General features: G+C 43.0%; 1 pseudogene; it reads left to right on the plus strand.

The window, feature by feature from the left end:
- Positions 1 to 16,355: 16,355 nt before the first annotated feature.
- Positions 16,356 to 16,474, plus strand: LOC133497383 (5S ribosomal RNA; annotated as a pseudogene).
- Positions 16,475 to 18,242: the final 1,768 nt, after the last annotated feature.

Genomic DNA, 18,242 nt, shown 5'->3' on the forward strand with positions numbered 1-18,242 from the left:
TGCGATTGGCTGGCAACCAGTTCAGGGTGTACCTCGCCTCCTGCCCGTTGACAGCTGGGATAGGCTCCAGCACTCCCCGTGACTCTTGTGAGGATAAGCGGTGAAGAAAATGGATGGATGAATGGATGGATTACATACACTTATTTTGCCAACATTGGGTGAAATGGACTTTAAAAAGATGAATATTTATTCATAGACATGCACAATATTGTCAAAGGATTCGCTCACCTATTTTGACTCAGGTATGATTTTAAGTGCATCACGTTTTTAATCCATAAAAATTAATGTGACATGGGTCTACTCTCTGCAGTTATAACCAGATGTATTATGTAGGACCAGATTTTAGACTCTACACCGATCTGATCGGTATTGGCTGATAATGCACGTTGTATGATCAGCCGTGTGTGTACTATTTTGCAGTGTCTCAGACAAAAAAAAAAAACAAAAAAAAAAACCACCTAAATTATTTCCATTCTGTGCACAACTGAAGTAAGTCATGGGGAAAATCAACGAAATGCATCAACACAACAAATTTGAATGGGCACCTGAAGAACATACAAAAGGAGTAAGGAGGATGCCGCTTTCAAACAACGCACTATAGGGAAAAAAAAGGAAAATCTGTTCATATAGCCACGACAGTAAGCATTTTTTCATTTAATTGCAATTAATTAATTTTATTCCAGTAATTTACCACCCATTATTTCTGTCCTTTTGTAATGCTTATTTGACCGAAACTTATGTCAGTAACCATTCCTTGAATGTTTCTTGGAGCTCATTGATGTTTTAGAGTCTGATGTGAAGATATTTTGGAATCTAAAATGATGGAGAATAGGGGCGGCATGGCGGATCAGATGGAGTGCGTTGGCCTCACAGTTCTGAGGTCCTGGGTTCAGTCTAGGACCTGCCTATATGGAGTTTGCATGTTCTCCCCGTGCCTGCATGGGTTTACTCCGGGCACTCCGGTTTACTCCCATGTTCCAAAAAACATGCAACATTAATTGGACACTTGAAATTGCCCCAAGGTGTGATTGTGAGTGTGACTGTTCGTCTCGATGTGCCCTGCGATTGGATGGCAACCGGTTTCGGTGTATCCCGCCTCCTGCCCGTTGACAACTGGGATAGGCTCCAGCACCCCCGTGACCCTCGTGAGGATAAGCAGTTAAGAAAATGGATGGATGACAGAGAATAATATTGACGATACGTACTCATTATATTGTACACAAATATATACAATAATTCAACATGTCGTGTACAGTAAATAGACACATTGCTCCTTATTGTGATTGGCTTAGAGAACAGTTGTCGTTTTTGTTTTGTTTTTTTAAACTTGCTGATTGGTGATTGGCCCCGAAAATCCTGATTATGTAAAGCCCATTCTTAACATCTTAAACTCTTCTGGAAAGGTTTTCCAGAAAATTAGTTATGCCATGTTATCATCCAAGCCCCTTATCCTCACAAAGGTTGCGGGAAAGTTATAGACTATACCAGCTAGCTTAAGGCGAAAGGCGGACTACACCCTGAACTGGTCACCAGTCAGTCGTAGGGCAGATATCAACACCATCACTGACCGGGAATCGATCCCACGCTGACCGCACCAAAGGCGGGCGAGTGTACCACTGCACCATCAGTGACTCCTAGAAGGTGAGTATTTACGGGAATTTATGACCAATTTTCCCAGAGGCGCATTTATGAGTTACACACTTATGTTGGATGAGAAACCCTGGCTCTCTGTGTCTGCTGTAACTAATCCAAAAGTGTTTTATAGGGTAGAGGTCGGGATTGTGCAGACCAGACATTTTGATCGCCATCAAACTCTTTCATCTATTTTTTTATGAACTTTGATTTCTACACCAATGCACAGACATGTTGGAAGGGGCCATCTCCAGACTGCTCCCCAAACAATTGGAAACGTCCAACATATTAGCTCCTGAGCTTCAACGAAAAGATTACTGAATGCTTCAACATACTAAGAGATTTTGGAGAGTCAAAAATTTGCGGATTACCCCTTCCTGTTTCAACATGTCTGTGCACCAGTGCACAAAGCAAGGTCCATAAAGATGGATGAGAGAATTTGGTGTACATCAACATGAACGGCACCATCTGCCCCTGCACCTGACAAATACTAGCCTCTCATACCTGACTAGCTTCCACTCCACTTGCACAATCGACATTGTGCCAGATTATCGCACAACTACTCATGTTGCATAAATTCCTTGAAGTCCTGGCGCCCTTGGCACCATGGGTATTGCACTTGGACTATTACACTGTTAGGCACTCTCACCGCTCCAAATGCTACAGAACTCTGCATCCTTTGCACAATTGTCATTGCCAGATTACTAGCAGCCTTTGTTGTTCCGTCACTGTGACTGCAAAGTCTTAATAGTCCAATTGACTGTCTGTCTGTTGTCATCATGTGTCATACACGAGTGGCTCCAACAACCAAAGACAAATTTCTTGTATATTTATGACATACTTGGCAAATAATCATGATTTTGATTCAGATTCTGATGACTGTCATGGACAACCCTGACCTCAACCCCACAGAACACCTTTGGATGAGTTAGAGCAGAGACCGAGAGGCACAAGGTCCTGCCCTCAACCCGACAGAACACCTCTGGGTTGATTTGGAGTGTAGAGTGAGGCAGGATTTTCCGGCCAACATCAGTGACCTAAAAAATGTATGGCTAGGCGAATGGGCAAAAAAAAAAAAAAAATTCCTATAAATAATTTCTAAACCTTGTTGAAAGAATTCCCAAAAAAAGTTGAAGCTGTGATAGGTGGAATGGGTAAAACAACATCGTATTAAACCGTGTGAATTTAGAATGGGATACAACTAAAATTCACGCGTGAGTCAAGGCAGATGAGTGAAAACTCTCAGCAGTCTCGTTTAAAATTGATATATACAGTATGTATTAGACCGTTAATATTCTCATCATTCTCCAAATCCTTTTGTCATTTCTCAGCTTTTAATTAAACAGCTGAATTTTTACTCATGAGAAATTCTACCTGTTTTCATCAGGAATTGATAGCACATAGATGCCCCTCGTATACCACAACAAATCAAAGTTATCGCAACAACAAATTTGATCTCAAAATAACTGATTAGAATTTTTAATTACATTACGAGTACATCCTGTTTAGGTTGTGTTGTGCTGCATCTTGGGTAAAATAGCTGCAGGATGATGAAATGTGAGTACAAATGAATAATTCACACAAGCATAGAGAAACACATTTTTCGCTGTATAATGAAGACATATTGAGATGTAATGTTTTGATCCCATGGAGGAAATTATCATTGAGCTATTGATATATTGAAAGTTTGGATAATGGGTGTAGAAATGATTGTTGTAGGAGGATGGTGTAATACTTAATAATTAGTTTTACCTCTGAACAATGTGTACGTTGTTGAAAGTCACCTCCGTTATCTCACCTGGCTACTGTGATTGTGAAATCAGAGGTAGTTGAGTTGGTAATAAAAGCATGCAGGATGTCCGTCCATGAAGAATTCAAAAATGGAGCAAACTCTCCATGACGGGTCCTGTGAAAATGTGCTTGCTAAGAAGGCATTTATGTATATTAACCCTGCAAAGTAGCCTCTTTAAATTCATGAGAATCAGCAAGTTTATTATCCATGTTCACCATGTTCAGGCCCCTTTTGCTCTATCCGAATAATCCCAGTCCACCCTTGACAACCACTACAGGTTCTTGTTCTCGTCAGTAAATGGAAAAGTAGCGCACTTCTCGGCCAACTTTGTATACACCTGTATTGATAATACGCCATGTGCAAAGTCATAACATATTCTCTTTTAAGCGATATTGCCACAGATTTCATCCTCCGCATCTATCTATCTGACACTCTTGAGTGCAGTTTTAACGATCCTTGTGGGTGTGCTGCCACGCTGATGATTACAAATTGTCACAAAGGTCAAGCTTGTTTGTGGACCTGAAATAATGAGCTACAACGGCAACAACAGAATAAACACAAATAATGCTCTGACTTCTCCAGTGACATGACAGTTGGCTCTGCCAGAGGCTCCTCGCACTACTAATTAAGGAGGTTTGACGTGAGTGGGATGCAGGGTCGCAATGCGAAGACCTGATGTTATGTGTTCATGAAACTGTCTCTCTGTCTGTCTAGCTACAGTAGATAGCTAGCTCGCTAGCTATCCATCCAAGCTATGGAGGGAAGTCTTTTCTACGTTGAGTGCAGAAGCAAGTGTGCTGGAAGAAAGGTTCAGGTGACCTTCAAGGAATAAGTGTTGATCTCAGCATTTACCCTGTCACAGCACATTGAGCAGCCCTGTACAAACACACACACCACACACACACACACATCTACACACTCTAAAAAGGAATGAGGTAAGTGGGGTTGAGAGAAAACCATGACAGAGTGTGAGCAAGATGGAGGGCAGGCATCTAATATCATCAGAGGGTTCATGGAAGAGGAAGAGATGCTGAGAAAGCACATGAGATCAACTATGATCACACACACACACACAAACACTCACGCACGAGGAGTGGTAACAAGTTAGAAATAATTCATACAAATAATTATATTTGCAAAATTGTAATTAATGCAAAAAGAATAATAATACAACTAATAATAATGATCCATTGATCCATTTTCTTCTGGTAGCAAAGGACAGGTCATGGGAGCAGTAACTTTGGCAGGGAAGGCCGGTCTCCACCCTTCCGAGGAGATCCCGAGAATTTCCCAACCAAGCCGAGAGACATAGTGTCTCCAGCGTGTCTTGGGGTCCCCAGGGTCACTTTCCGGTGGAAGATGCCTAGAACACGTCACGAGGGATCCTAAGCAGATGCCTGAGCCACCTTATCTGGCTCCTCTCAATATGGAGCTGAGTCCCTACCAGATGACCGTGCTTCTCACACTATTTCTAAGGGAGAGCCCGGACACCTTGCGGAGGAAATTAATTTTGCCCCTTGTATCCGGGATCCTATTCTTTCAGTAACGACTGACAGGTCGTGACCATAGGTGAGAGTAGGAACGTAGATCGACTGGTAAATTGAGAGCTTCGCCTTTTGGCTTAGCTCCTTCTTCACCACAATGGGCTGATGCAAAATACGCATTACTCCTAACTCGCCACTGATTCCGTCGATGTCCCGTTCTATTCTACCCTCACTCGTGAACAAGACCCCAAGATTTAAGAACTCCTCCACTTGTGGAAGGATCTCATCCCCGATCTGGGGTGCACACAGCATGCTTTTCCGAGTGAAGACCGTGGTATCAGATTTGGAGGTGCTGATTTTCGTCTCAGGGTTAGGGTTAGGATCAGGCCAATTCACACTCGCCTGCAAACCACTCCAGTAAGAGTTGGAGATTAAGTCAATAGAACCACATCATCTGTAAGCAGCCATCTATCTTATCTATAAAGATTTTACATCTAGCACGTCTTATAAAGAATAGCTCCTATAAACACAAATGTCTATTGTTCTTTGTTCTTGTTGCTGTGTTGTTCCTTGTTCTTTGTTCTGAATGTCATACCAGGACAGCACCGACTGCCGGAGAAAAATTCCTTGTGTGTTTTTACACACTTGGGCATTAAAGGTGATTCCGATTCTAATAGGCCTCCCCGAGGGACTCGGTTGAATTCTTTCTCCAAGTCCACAAAACACGTGTACAGTAGATTGATTGGGTGAACTCCCTTACACCCTCTAGGGTGAAGAGCTTGTCCACTTTTCCACCAACAGGATGAAAACAACACTACTCCTTCTGAATTTGAGATTCAACTTCATGACAGACCCTCGCCTCCAGCACCCCTGAATAGACCTTACCAAGGAGACTGAGGAGTGTGATCCCCCTGTAGTTAGAAGACACCCTCTGGTCCCAGTCTGCCAATCCAGAGGCACTGTCCCTGATGTTCACACGATGTTGCAGTGGCATGTCAACCAGGACAGCCCCACAACATCCAGAGCCATTGGGAACACCGGATGAATCTCATCTATCTTCCGGGCCATACCACCCTGGTGACCACAAGCCCAGAGATAAGAGATTCCACCTCAAAGACCTCAGACTCTGCTTCTTCATGGGTAGGTCCATGTTTGTGGAATTGAGGAGGTCTTCAAAGTATTCTCCGTACCAACTCACAAAGTCCAAGGTCGCAGTCAGCAGCGCCCCATCTCCACTTTACACAGAGTTCCGCTGCTTCCGATGGGGTACCGGAATTTTCTCAAAGCTGTCCGGAGGTCATTCTCCGTGAAGTCACCAAACTCCTCCCACGCCCGAGTTCTTGCTTCAGTCACCACCAAAGATGCATTCCCCTCGGCCAGCCAGTATCAAATTTCTGCTTCCGGAGTCCCACAGGCCAAAAAGGCCTGATAGGCTTCTTCAGTTTGACGGCATCACTCACCACTGTTCTCCACCCATGACAGGCACCGGCTACCTTACACACAGTCACACAATAGAGGCGTGGAACATGGTTCTCTCAGACTCGATGTCTCCCACCTCCCCCGAGACGTGGGTGAAGTTCTGCCAGAGGTGGTAGTTGAAACTCCTTCTGACAGGGGATTCTACCAGACACTCCGAGCAGAGTCCTCAGGGTCTAGGGTGTCGTCCGAAGTTAGGTAGGATACCCTCAGCACTCCTGCGAACCTTGTGAGCACAAGTGGCTTGGAAAATGTGTGGGTAAAGTACAATACAGTACAATAATTATGATTTTTTTTTTAAATAAACAAGTGGAGACATCTAGCTGGTGTGGACAAAGGAATGTATTCTATTATAAAGTGGCAGTATTAACTCATGTATTCCATCTGTCAGACAGAATCGCTTTTCCTCCAAAATGACAACTTTTCAGGAAATGAAAAAAATGATATTATTGTATTCCTACCTTAAATCGTTGCCTTCCTCGCCATGGGTGCTAGCTGCTTCCTTTTTTCTTTCTCTCCTCCTTAAATTACTCCCAAATTCTCAACCTGCTTTAGAATAAGTGGGACAAATTGGTTGTAATACGAAGACCTGGCCTTTGTGCTTTTGGTACTCACATTAAGCAAAAAAAAAACCTCTCACCTTCTCCACAAATTGAGCAAAAAAAAACAGCACCCAGAACAGCTAAAGCCCTTGACTGCAAATTAACAGGTAATAGATTCCCCAACCACGTCTTCATTATTTAGCGTGTTGGCGACGGGGGTTGTTTTACAGCCTCTGCACAGCTGGCATATGGGCTGATGGAGCAAAGCATCTGTCTGACCTGTGCCTCACATGAGTCTGACACTATGTTACATCAGACTAAATTGCCTTCAATTGAAACCTCAAACATTCATCGGGACTCCTCGTAGTGAGCAAATCAGTCTCTGTAAATAAAGACAGAAAACTCTGTAATGGAGAGAAACATAGTGTGCACACTGACAACCTCACATTTCTACCAAACAGCAAGATGGTGTGTGATCGTACGTTTCTTACGTGCAAGTCGTATGGCGTAAGTGAGGTTGATACTTCTGTTTTCAGCAGTCACTTTTTTTTTCATCCCACAGATGACAGAAGGGCCTTCGCAAATCTGTTTAGAAACGGATGAAGCGTTTGTAATCTTAGTTTCGAGCGCATATCGCAGGGTAGGAATGTTACACTTGCTAATGCAAGATGCTCTCATTTCTTAACTAGATTAAACGCTGTAGCGAAATAAAATGCTTCAAGCAAGTGAGCAACTTTAAAATGAGAATTTAATGCTGTAGGAAAAGTCAGTAACTTTTTTTCGGGGGGAAGGGGGAATAATACCGGACTTGATTTAAGATAACGTTGTTCAGTGGTTTCTATTTAACTCTTAAACAGCGATGATAGTTCATGTTCACTTAACACTGGACATGTCATTGCTTTCAAATATTGAAAATATTTTGTCCGTGATGCTTTCATGCGGGCAGATTCCTATCACTGACATCTCGTCTTTAATTTAACATCATATCTGAAGTTAAGGACAGAAGGGTGAATGGTGAGGTGAAAGGAATAACTGATGAAGAAGGAAAGCCTTTTGAATGGAAACTAATTTGATGAGGAGGCATCACTTTGGATCCGAAGCCCGATAGTTGCCCGATCTATTGTGAGTTGCATGGGAGTGAACCAATTCAGTCATTAAAACGCGGCTGTCATTTTTGGCTCGTGTCTCGGGAGTATCAGCTTCAAGGAGAGGGGTGGAGCAACAGCAGCGCTACGAAGTACGCTACAAAATAAAAAACTACACCGAAGGCACTTTCATCCTATTTTACTTTATAGCTCATCAGTGAATGGTCAAACGAAAGCAAAACAAGGTAGGGAAAATTAGACGAAGACAATGATGAAATTCTGAATTGCTTTCAGCTTGTTTTCCTGTTTTTTTTTTTCTCCTTTAAGAACACAAGATGCGGCAAAAAAAAAAAACAACTTCTGCCAGCAAAGACAGCAAACAAATTACGCAGTCAGACCTCATTGTGAAATCACGATGATGGATGATGATGCACCCTGAAACCGCTAGAAGAAATATACATGGATAATGAAAGTGTTGCTGTTAAGTTTTCTTCAAATCATATAAAAAAAAACAACTATTTGTCACATTTCTTTCTTATATTTGCTCTTCATCATTGGGAAAAAAAATGACACATTAACAGTCAAAGGAATCAGAGAAATCTGATTGTGTGAGATGTCAGTGACATACTTTGGATATGTAGCTCTTTGTTCTTAGAAACCTAATTTTAAGAACTTAAAAGCCCACCTGGGTTTTTTAACACCTTTGGTCAGCCAGTCCGATAAAGTCCCTTCCAAAAGTATTGGAACAGCCAGGTCAATTGCTTTGTTTTTGGAAGAAAGTTAAGATATTTGCGCTTCAGATCAAAAGATGAAAATGCGGAAGGAACCGTTCTTATTATTTGCTATTAATTGTGCTTTCAATTTTGAATCGGTCTTGCTTACATTAATTAAAGCTATGTCCGTCCATCCATCCATCCATCCATCCATTTTCTTAGCCACTTATCCTCACAAGGGTCGCGGGGATAGCTGGATCCTATCCCAGCTGTCAATGGGCAGGAGGCAGGGTACACCCTGAACTGGTTGCCAGCCAATCTCAGGGCACATGGAGACAAACAGCCGCACTCACAATCACACCTAGGGGCAATTTCGAGTGTCCAGTTAATGTTGCATGTTTTTGGAATGTGGGAGGAAACTGGAGTGCCCGGAGGAAACCCACGCAGGCACGGGGAGAACATGCAAAGTCCACACAGGGAGGGCTGGGATTGGACCCAAGTTCTCAGAACTGTGAGGCCAATGCTTTCCAGCTGCCCCACTTTGTTAATGTCGTACAATGTAATTTTTTCAAAAATATGTTTTATGTGGACGGTATGGTGACTCAGCTGGTAAAGCATTGGCTTCACAGTTCTGAGCAGTGGAGTTCAAACGCTGACCCTGCCTTTGCATGTTCTCCAAGTGCCTGTGTGGGTTTTCTCCGGGCTTTCCGGTTTCCAACATTATTTGGACACTTGGACAGTTTGTGTGTGTTTTGAGTCGCTGTGTGAGCGAGACGGGACTGCTCAGAGGGAGGGTACGAAAGGAAAAAAAAAGTGCAATGGCGACCAGAGAAGCCTGGCTTTACTGTTCTCGCCACCCACCTCTGCTGGACAATGAGAGAAGCAAGAGTAAACCTCGAGCAGGACAACCTCAGCATGGAGAAGAGAATTGCGTCTCCCGACCACGGTCACATGACAGCAGCAGGAAAGGTTAATACGGTATTTTCGCAAAACTGGCTTTCGCATTGAATGAAAACATCTCAAAGTTTCCCAGGATGGATTTGGATGGTGATCTATGGAAAAAATAATTTGTCCATTTCGCTCTCAAAATGCCAAGTAAAAAATGCACACTTAAATGAAAATACATAGATGAACACGGGACTTTTTTACCAGACCAGGAGAGCTCAATTTTTTTTTTAGGGTGAGTGCAACTGCCAGCCATTCTGCCTTTAGTTTCACACGTCTATCGCCTTTCACAGCTTCAAATCTTCAAATCTTCACTTCATTTCACTCCATGCTAACATCGACCTGGAAATTCCTAAAGGGACTAAACTTTCCGGTCACAAGTTAGTCACTGAAAAATCACTCAGAAAAGCAGAGGCAGTTTAAAAAAAAAAATAAATGAAATGCTTGCATCGTATCAAGTGGCTTGCAACACTGGAAGGGCCAAAAAGCCATACATCCATCAATTTTCTGTGCCACGTAAAAACCCACGCAGGCACGGGGGTGAACGTGCAAATTCCACACAGACAGGGCCGGAATTGAACCCAGGTCCTCAGAACTGTGAGGCCAATGCACAAACACCATACATTGAAGGGTCATTTATTTAAAAAAAAAGGTTTCAGCGATCTCGTTGAAATCTTGGGTGTCCTGAAAACAAAAATCTTAAACAAATGGTATCAGATCTTCAATTATCCCACCATATCGGACAACTAGTATGGCCACTGATGGATAATTGCACTCAGACCTCCAATCGTGTGAGTATTTTGGTGTTTCATTAGATGAAAATAGTGCCATACAAGACAAGACTTGGTTGAACCGGTAGTTTGTCTGTGTGAGAAAGAGCACACAAGTTTTATTTTTGTTAAATTACCGGCCTGTGGTCTTTGGTGCTCTGTAGGAGTCGATTTTTCTTGTTACCATGTTGGTGTGTGGCATTTACAATAAATCTGGCTGAGCAAAGGTATATGTGCGAGGAGGGAATGATATCCATATCTATGATATGGCTCTTTGATGTGTATGACATGGCCTTTTACCGTAACACGGTAAAAAAAAATGTGGGTCTTCACCAGGTTGACCGGTTGACCTTCACACAATCAGTGCCCACGAAGTAGCCCTGAGCCTCAAAAAGGTTGGTGACCCCTGCTTTATGCTACAAGACATACATAATACATCAAAATAAGCACATCCTGCCTCGGATGTTCCCCTTGTCAACAAGGTCCGTGTCAGGTGTTGGGGAGCCACAACACTGATAGGAAATTGGCAGCTGAAACAAGAGCAAATATTCCTAACTTGGATTAACTTTGACTTTATGGCCAGTTTGTCCAGTAAGAATCCTGAAATCAAGAAAAAACAAAAAAGGACTGCAATTAATCGCACGAAAACCAATCCACCATATCGTTTGACATGACTAGAAGCTTCCACACAGAAGCTCAACTTTTATGGTTTACCATAATAAAGCGGATGGGTTAGTACAACATATTCTTGGACGCTACCACATCCACAACACAAGTTTTTATGTGTTTATAGCTGGGAGAAAATAAAAGAAACATCCCGACTTTTAGGCCATGGCACACACACTCTCCCCATCATTAGAGCTTGTAAGCTTTGCCCACATCTTTAAAACCCCAGGCGCCCAATTTATGTCATAGATGTTGGATAGGAAAAACATCTCTGAGCCTGAATCTATCATCTTTATTATCTTCAGACACTATAAAGCTCCTCCACAGTCATGGAAAACATATTTTCACAGATGTTGGTTTACCAACTGTGGCGAGTAAAGGATGTTTTTACTGCGTAAGTGCCCCATTAATGTGAACTTAATTGACATTATTATGTGATAATTATTAGCTCTTTAGAGGATGTTTCCATTTGTATGGCACTCTGCAAAAAATAATAAAAATGTATTTTACATGCACAGGCATCCTGCAATGGGACCAAAGCAATCCAATTCTGTCAATAGTCCCTGTGCTGTGTTTGATTTTATTACTTTGGCTGGTTCAGATCTTGACATCCGTCCATTTTCTGTACCGCTTATCTTCATTGGTGTAGCGAACGGGGTCGAGCCGATCCCAGCTATCTTCAGGCAAGAGGCGGTTTACACGTCACACAGGGCACAACAACCATTCGTACACACATTCACAGCAATGGACAATTTAGTCTTCAATCTAACATTCATGCGTGTTTCGGGGGATGTGGGAGGAAACCGGTGTACCCGGAGAAAATCCAGGGAGAACATGCAAACCCTAGACGGGGGGGATGAGGATTTGAATATGGTGAACCCTAAGAATTGTGAGTCTGATGTGATGGACGAAGAAGAGATAGAAAGGGTGGTTGACTTCAAATACTTGGGGTCAACAATCCGGAGCAATGGTGAGTGTGGTAAGGAATTGTAGAAACGGGTCCAAGCAGGTTGCAACAGCTGGCGGAAGGTATCTGGTGTTCTATGTGACAGAAGAGACGGTGGCGCTGAAGAGACAACAGGAAGAAGAACTGGAGGTGGCAGAAATGAAGATGTTGAGGTTCTCGCTCCGAGTGAGCAAGTTAGATAGGATTAGAAATGAGCTCATAAGAGGGACAAAGTGGGATGTTTTGGAGACAAGGTTCAAGAGTCCAGACTACGATGGTTTGGACGTGTCCAGAGGCGAGAAAGTGAGTATATTGGTAGAAGGGTGCTGAGGATGGAGCTGCCAGGCAAACGAGCGAGAGGAAGACCAAAGAAAAGATTGGTGGATGTGGGTGTTAGAGGGGAAGATGCACGAGATATGCTTGGATGGAAAAGATGACACGCTGTGGCGACCCCTAACGGGACAAGCCGAAAGGAAAAAAAGAAGAAGGTCACAGGAAAACATGGGAGTGGATTATGGTCCACTTCTTCTGTCGTCTATATAGTCTGCTTTTCTCAAGTTGCTGCAATTTTTACCTGACCGTCCTCCAAATATCAAGGATTATTTCTTTTTCAGAGCACCTGGCAGCGTTAACAGCCGCTACAACCTACAGTGAAAAAAAGAAGTATTTGAACACCCACCTATATTGCAACTTCTGCCAATTAGAAATCATGGAGGGGGCTGAAATTTTCATCGTAGGAGCATGTGCACTGTGAGAGATAATCTAAAAAGAAAAATCCAGAAATCACAATGTATGATTTTTTTAACGAGGCTTGCAAAATAAAATAGAACACTGGTTTTGAGTAACACAAAAGAAAACAAGTTTTGAACAACAGTGATTGGAATCCAAAATTTGTGGCAAACTTTATCCAAGTGAAGTATTTTATCACTACTGAAATAAGGTGTTCTTCACCCAAAATGTGATTTACATTTAAGCAATTCAAGTGGCTGCAAATTTTTACACTAAATATCAATCCATCCATTGCCTGAACCGCTTATCCTCACACGGATCTCAGGAGAGCTGGAGTCGATCTCAGCTCGCTTCAGGCAGGACAGGGATGGTGGTACACCCTGAACTGGTTGCCAGCCAATCGCAGCGTACATAGAGACAAAATGTGGGAGGAAAGCAGAGTGCCTGGAGAAAACCCACGCAGGCACAAGGAGACCATGCAAACACCACACAGGCGGGGCCGGGATTTGAACCCCAGTCCCCAGCAAGGTCAGAAATTGAATTTAAAAAAAAAATTTTAGAGGAAGCCAAAGTCATTAATTTGGGGGGGGGGGGGGAATAGTGTTAGCCATGGTTTTTTCATTAGTTAATTTTAATTGGCTCTGTGTGTTGAAGCATCTGTCATTGTTTATTACACATTTAAGTTCCTATATCCTACTTTTTAGTAGATTGCTTTGGATAATAACTCAAAGTTGTTTGTTCTCGCTCCACAATTAATTACAGGAAATGCAATTCAGGCGTTGAGTCGCGTGTTCCTGTTTCATGCGCGTCGTCTTGGGGAGGAAGCTTTGCAAGGTTTGGAGTGATTGACAGTTGACAGCTTGACATCAAGCCTTTCCAGGCCCGTGTGCAGCAAATCTCCATGTATGTGTCTCCTCCCTCATCTGCAATCAGACATATTTCTGACAAGGATCAAGCGGCGTCAACGCTCCTTTACCTGCCCCACCATCTCCCCAAACCCAACCGCCCCCCCCACCCTCCAACACCACGAGCAAATCTCTAAATTACTCCTACGCTCCCCTCCATCCTTCTAGTGATCTTTCAGCAGCCTCTAAGCTAAACACGGAGCGAGTAACTACGTGGCTCGGCGACACGTGACAAGTTTTTGAAGCTCTGATCCGTATTCTGTAAAGAATCATCATTAGCGGGAGAAAGCATGGCTGCGTCGCTCGGGTTCACATCGCTTTATCGTCTCACTTGCCGGCTTTTTCTAAGGAGAGGGAGGGAAAGCTAGAGAGAGGTGCCTTTCCTCCAATTACTTTCTCACATGCATTTCCTATTAGCAATTTTTATTTCATTCTTTAATGAGCTGACCTTAACGAGCACTGACAGCACGTCTGGCATCTGGGCCTTCCCGTCACTGTCACCGCGGTGACCTCCTCCCATGTGACAAGCCGCCGTCTAAATGAGGATGTGAGAGGCTTCTGAGCTATGTTTAACTAGCAGAGCACCTACGGAGACAGCTCAGCGTCACTTTTTTTTTTTTTTTTCACGACGGTTGATTGTGGAGAGATTTTGGGGTACGAGATAAAAAGCCGTGTTGACAAGCTGTCGGTTTGTCTGCTTGGAAGTTGAATAGGTGCGATCAAGAGGGAGTGGGGCGGGTTGGGAGAGCGGCAGAGCTCTTGTGATGTTGCCGACAATTGCGCAGTTCCAGCGCTTTGTGTCATCTATCATGCTGTTTGTAAAGACTGTGCCACTCGCTTCCACTGAGAGAAAGGGAGCGTGATCAGCATGAGTTCTCTCACGGAAATGTTTAAATGAACTGAAATGGGTGCACTCGTATAAAACATCTTATACTGACCTTCAAAGCACACAAGGTCAGTGCACCCGTGAGCAAGCGACAAACTGGCAATAAATTATCTTTCATTGTCGGAATAACGGCACTAGTGAACGGATTCTGGAAACGCAGCTGACTGAACTTCACAAATTCACAACAATCCAACGAGGCAAACACTAGTAATATCCATTATTAAATTTGCTTTTCATTTGTCAGCGGTCTCCTCAATGTGTGTGTGCGTGTGTGGGACAATTTGGACCCCTGAAGCACAAACAGAGCACACAGATAATGCATTTTTAAAAAAAAAAAAAATAAATAAATAAATAAACCTGTTCACCACATGCATGCATTCATCTTGCATTCCACTTATCCTCACGAGGGTCATGGGCGTGCTGGAACCTATCCTAGCTATCTTCGGGTGGGAGGCGGGGTACAGCCTGAACTGATCACCAGGGCATGCATTGACAAACAAGCATTTGCGTTTGCATTTACACCTACGTACGGGTAATTTAAAGTTTTCAATTAGTTTTTTAGATGTGGGAGGAAACTAGAGTGCCTAGAAAAAATGCACCCAGCCCCAGGGAGAACATGGAAAGTCCACACAGGCAGGACCAGGATTTGAACCCCGGTCCTTGGAACTGCGAGGCAAATGTGCTTAACCGTCACCCACTCTGCTCCTCCTGTTCAGTATAAATGAGCAGAAAATTGGAAACAAAAAACGTTACCTAACGGGTAAGAAAACACTGAAAATTGACGGTCTGATGCAAAAAGCAGACAAAAGCAAAAACTGGAAAAATGCAATTTACAAAGAGAGGGAGAAAAGAGGCACACCAAGATGCCTTAGCAGTTAAAAAAAAAAAAGATCTACAAACAAATAAACCAGAGGAACCATCTGGCGTCTTCTAGGTGTGTATGCGGTCCTTAAGACTGTGAACCGAGCACCGATCGCTCCCAGTTGCGTGCCTCCTTGTTCGCTACACCAAGCTCACCACACACTGCTAAGGGAAACAAGAAAAACAGACAGGAAGAAACGAAATATAAATCCGACAGAATTTAAAACCACCGAGTGTCCACGGAGGAGGATCAAGCCTTCTCCCTCTGATTTTTTTCATGCAGCACTTCTCTGATATGAACTGTTTCCCGACTCGGTCTTTCAATGAGGATAAAAATGTACATCTCTCATCTACTGTGTGTGAGTAGTACAATAGATTTGGCATAACTAAGGTGACACTGTGTGTGATTCAGTATTTGCTTTTCAAAGGTACACTATGCTGCTTTTGAACCCTGTGAAGGACTGCTTTCAATTGTTAGTAATGCTCAAATCACTAAATGCAATATAAACGCTTCTGGGAAGTATCTCTACATGTGCTTCATTGAGGTTGCAGGTAAGCGGACTTTAGGCGAGTGACCGAGTGCTGCCCGGACTTGTCACCTATCAATCACAGGGCACACGTAAACAACCTTTCACAGTCATGATAAAATCGAGGCAAATAGAGTGTTCAATCAACTTCACATTTTATTTTTGGAATGGTGACGGCAGCCAGTGTACTTGCAGAAAATCTACACAAGCACGAGCTTGAGACGAGATTTGAATCCAGAAAGAACTGCACTAGCCACTAGCCCATGAATGTGCTAACATCGTTCTAAAAACCTATTAAATATCCAATGTCTTCCCAAAATCTAAAATTCAATAAAACAAAAACACCGCTTTTATACTTCTTGGTGTTTACTATTCTTAGATGATGGCAACAAAAACCCTTCCGGCCATGCCACCCTGAGAACGCCCGATCTTGTCAGTTCTCGGAAGCTAAGCGGGTTTGGCCCTGGTTAGTACTTGGATGGGAGACCGCGTGGGAATACAAGGTGCTGTAAGCTTCTCTCTCTGGTTAAATGCAGAGGGGTTGCATCAGGAAGGGCATCCGGTGTAAAACTGTGCCAAACAAATATGCGTTCATCTAAAATGACACGCTGTGGCGACCCCTAATGGGACAAGCTGAAAGGAAAAGAACAAGAAGATAGCAACAAAAATGATATTGTCCAACTCTGGGGGTGTGGAGTAACAAAATGTTTCCTGACTTCTGCTTTAATGTGAGCGTTTACTATTCCGCCAGCTTCCCCCATGAAGGAACTTTCATCCACATTAATGAGATTCTAAAGCAGAATCTCTTTTGAGTGAGGATAATTAGTCTGACAGAAAGAACGTTTAAGTTCAGTTGCTACGATATACAAATTCAGTCCTATGAACTCTGCTTTGCTTGTGTCACTGTCATCGTGCAGTTGACTTTTTCTGTCACAGATGAACACCGACTCAGTTTAATTGGAATCAAACCAAGGCAAGGATAATGGGATTCATTGTGCCCAATATGTCCTGTAATTGCAGCTTTGGGCTATAGAAGAAAGTTCAAAGTTAGAAAAGTACAATAAAACATATGCCTCCTAATGAAGATTCTTTTTGTTTGTTTGTTTGTTTTGTTTTTTTAGCCAAATTTAAATATCCATCCATCTGTTTTCTGAGCCGCTTATCAAGCAGGAGGCAGGGTACACCCTGAACTGGTTGCCAGCCAATCGCAGGGCACAAATAACCCAACAACCATTCGCACGCTTATTCACTTTTACAGGCAATTCATACCATACCATGCATGTTTCGGGGGTGTGGGTGGGAAACCGAAGTGTCGGAAGAAAACCCATGCAGGCACGGGGAGAACATGCAAACTCCACGGAGGCAGGGCCGGGATTTGAACCACGGTCCCCAGAACAATGAGAGATTCGCACTACCCAGATGTCCCCCATACCGCCTCTGATTTAAATATTCGAGACTAAAAACAATATGAAACATCATCCATCAGGCCATGTCCATCACTTTCTTTAAGACTTTACTTCTGCCATTTGTCATCAGAGTTGCTCTTAAGCATTCCCGAAGCTGACTTGATATTTATGCCCAGACAATAAAATGTTGACGACAATCAAGCAGGTTTTCATGTGACAATAGGAAAACTTTAAGTTCCACACACCAAGATAATCAGTTTTTATCTGACATTATGCAAATTAATAAATCATCCATCCTTATATTTTCCTCAAATAATCCAAGGTCAGTCCTAAATCCTCAGGTCCTAACACGTGTCCACAGTTATTTAAAAATCACTAAAATGTGGAACCAAGATGTGAATGAAGATGTTTTTGTCTCAGTTCTTAAGTGAACTGGAGTCTGCGGAACCCACAGAGCCAAGACGACCTGCCTTTCAGTCTGCACCATCACTTCTTAATTTGCCTCCCAATTACCTGTGAAGGGGTGAGATCCCGGCAGTAGCTGATTTCCATAAGAAATAAGGGAAAAATGAAGAACGTCTTGGGCGCCATAATTGACAATTGTCGTTATAAGCACTTAAATATTCACAGGCGTTCGTTTGAGCTCTTAAAAATTCACCTGCAAGTCACTTTGTTTTGACAGCTCAGTTCCACATGTTGCTGTGGAATTTGCACAACTTCAATCAAGACCGTTTCTGTTTTATTGCACATGACATTTAGAAACAATTCAGCCTCCGGGCCACTCTTGGAAACCGGCATAAAGCCAGGGGCCAGTTAATCTAAGTGCCTCCTCTGACTGTCAAACAATATTTGAGTGTATGCACACTCGAATTTACTA

The sequence above is a fragment of the Syngnathoides biaculeatus genome, chromosome 2 (assembly GCF_019802595.1).
Source record: "Syngnathoides biaculeatus isolate LvHL_M chromosome 2, ASM1980259v1, whole genome shotgun sequence".
Lineage (NCBI taxonomy): Eukaryota > Metazoa > Chordata > Actinopteri > Syngnathiformes > Syngnathidae > Syngnathoides > Syngnathoides biaculeatus.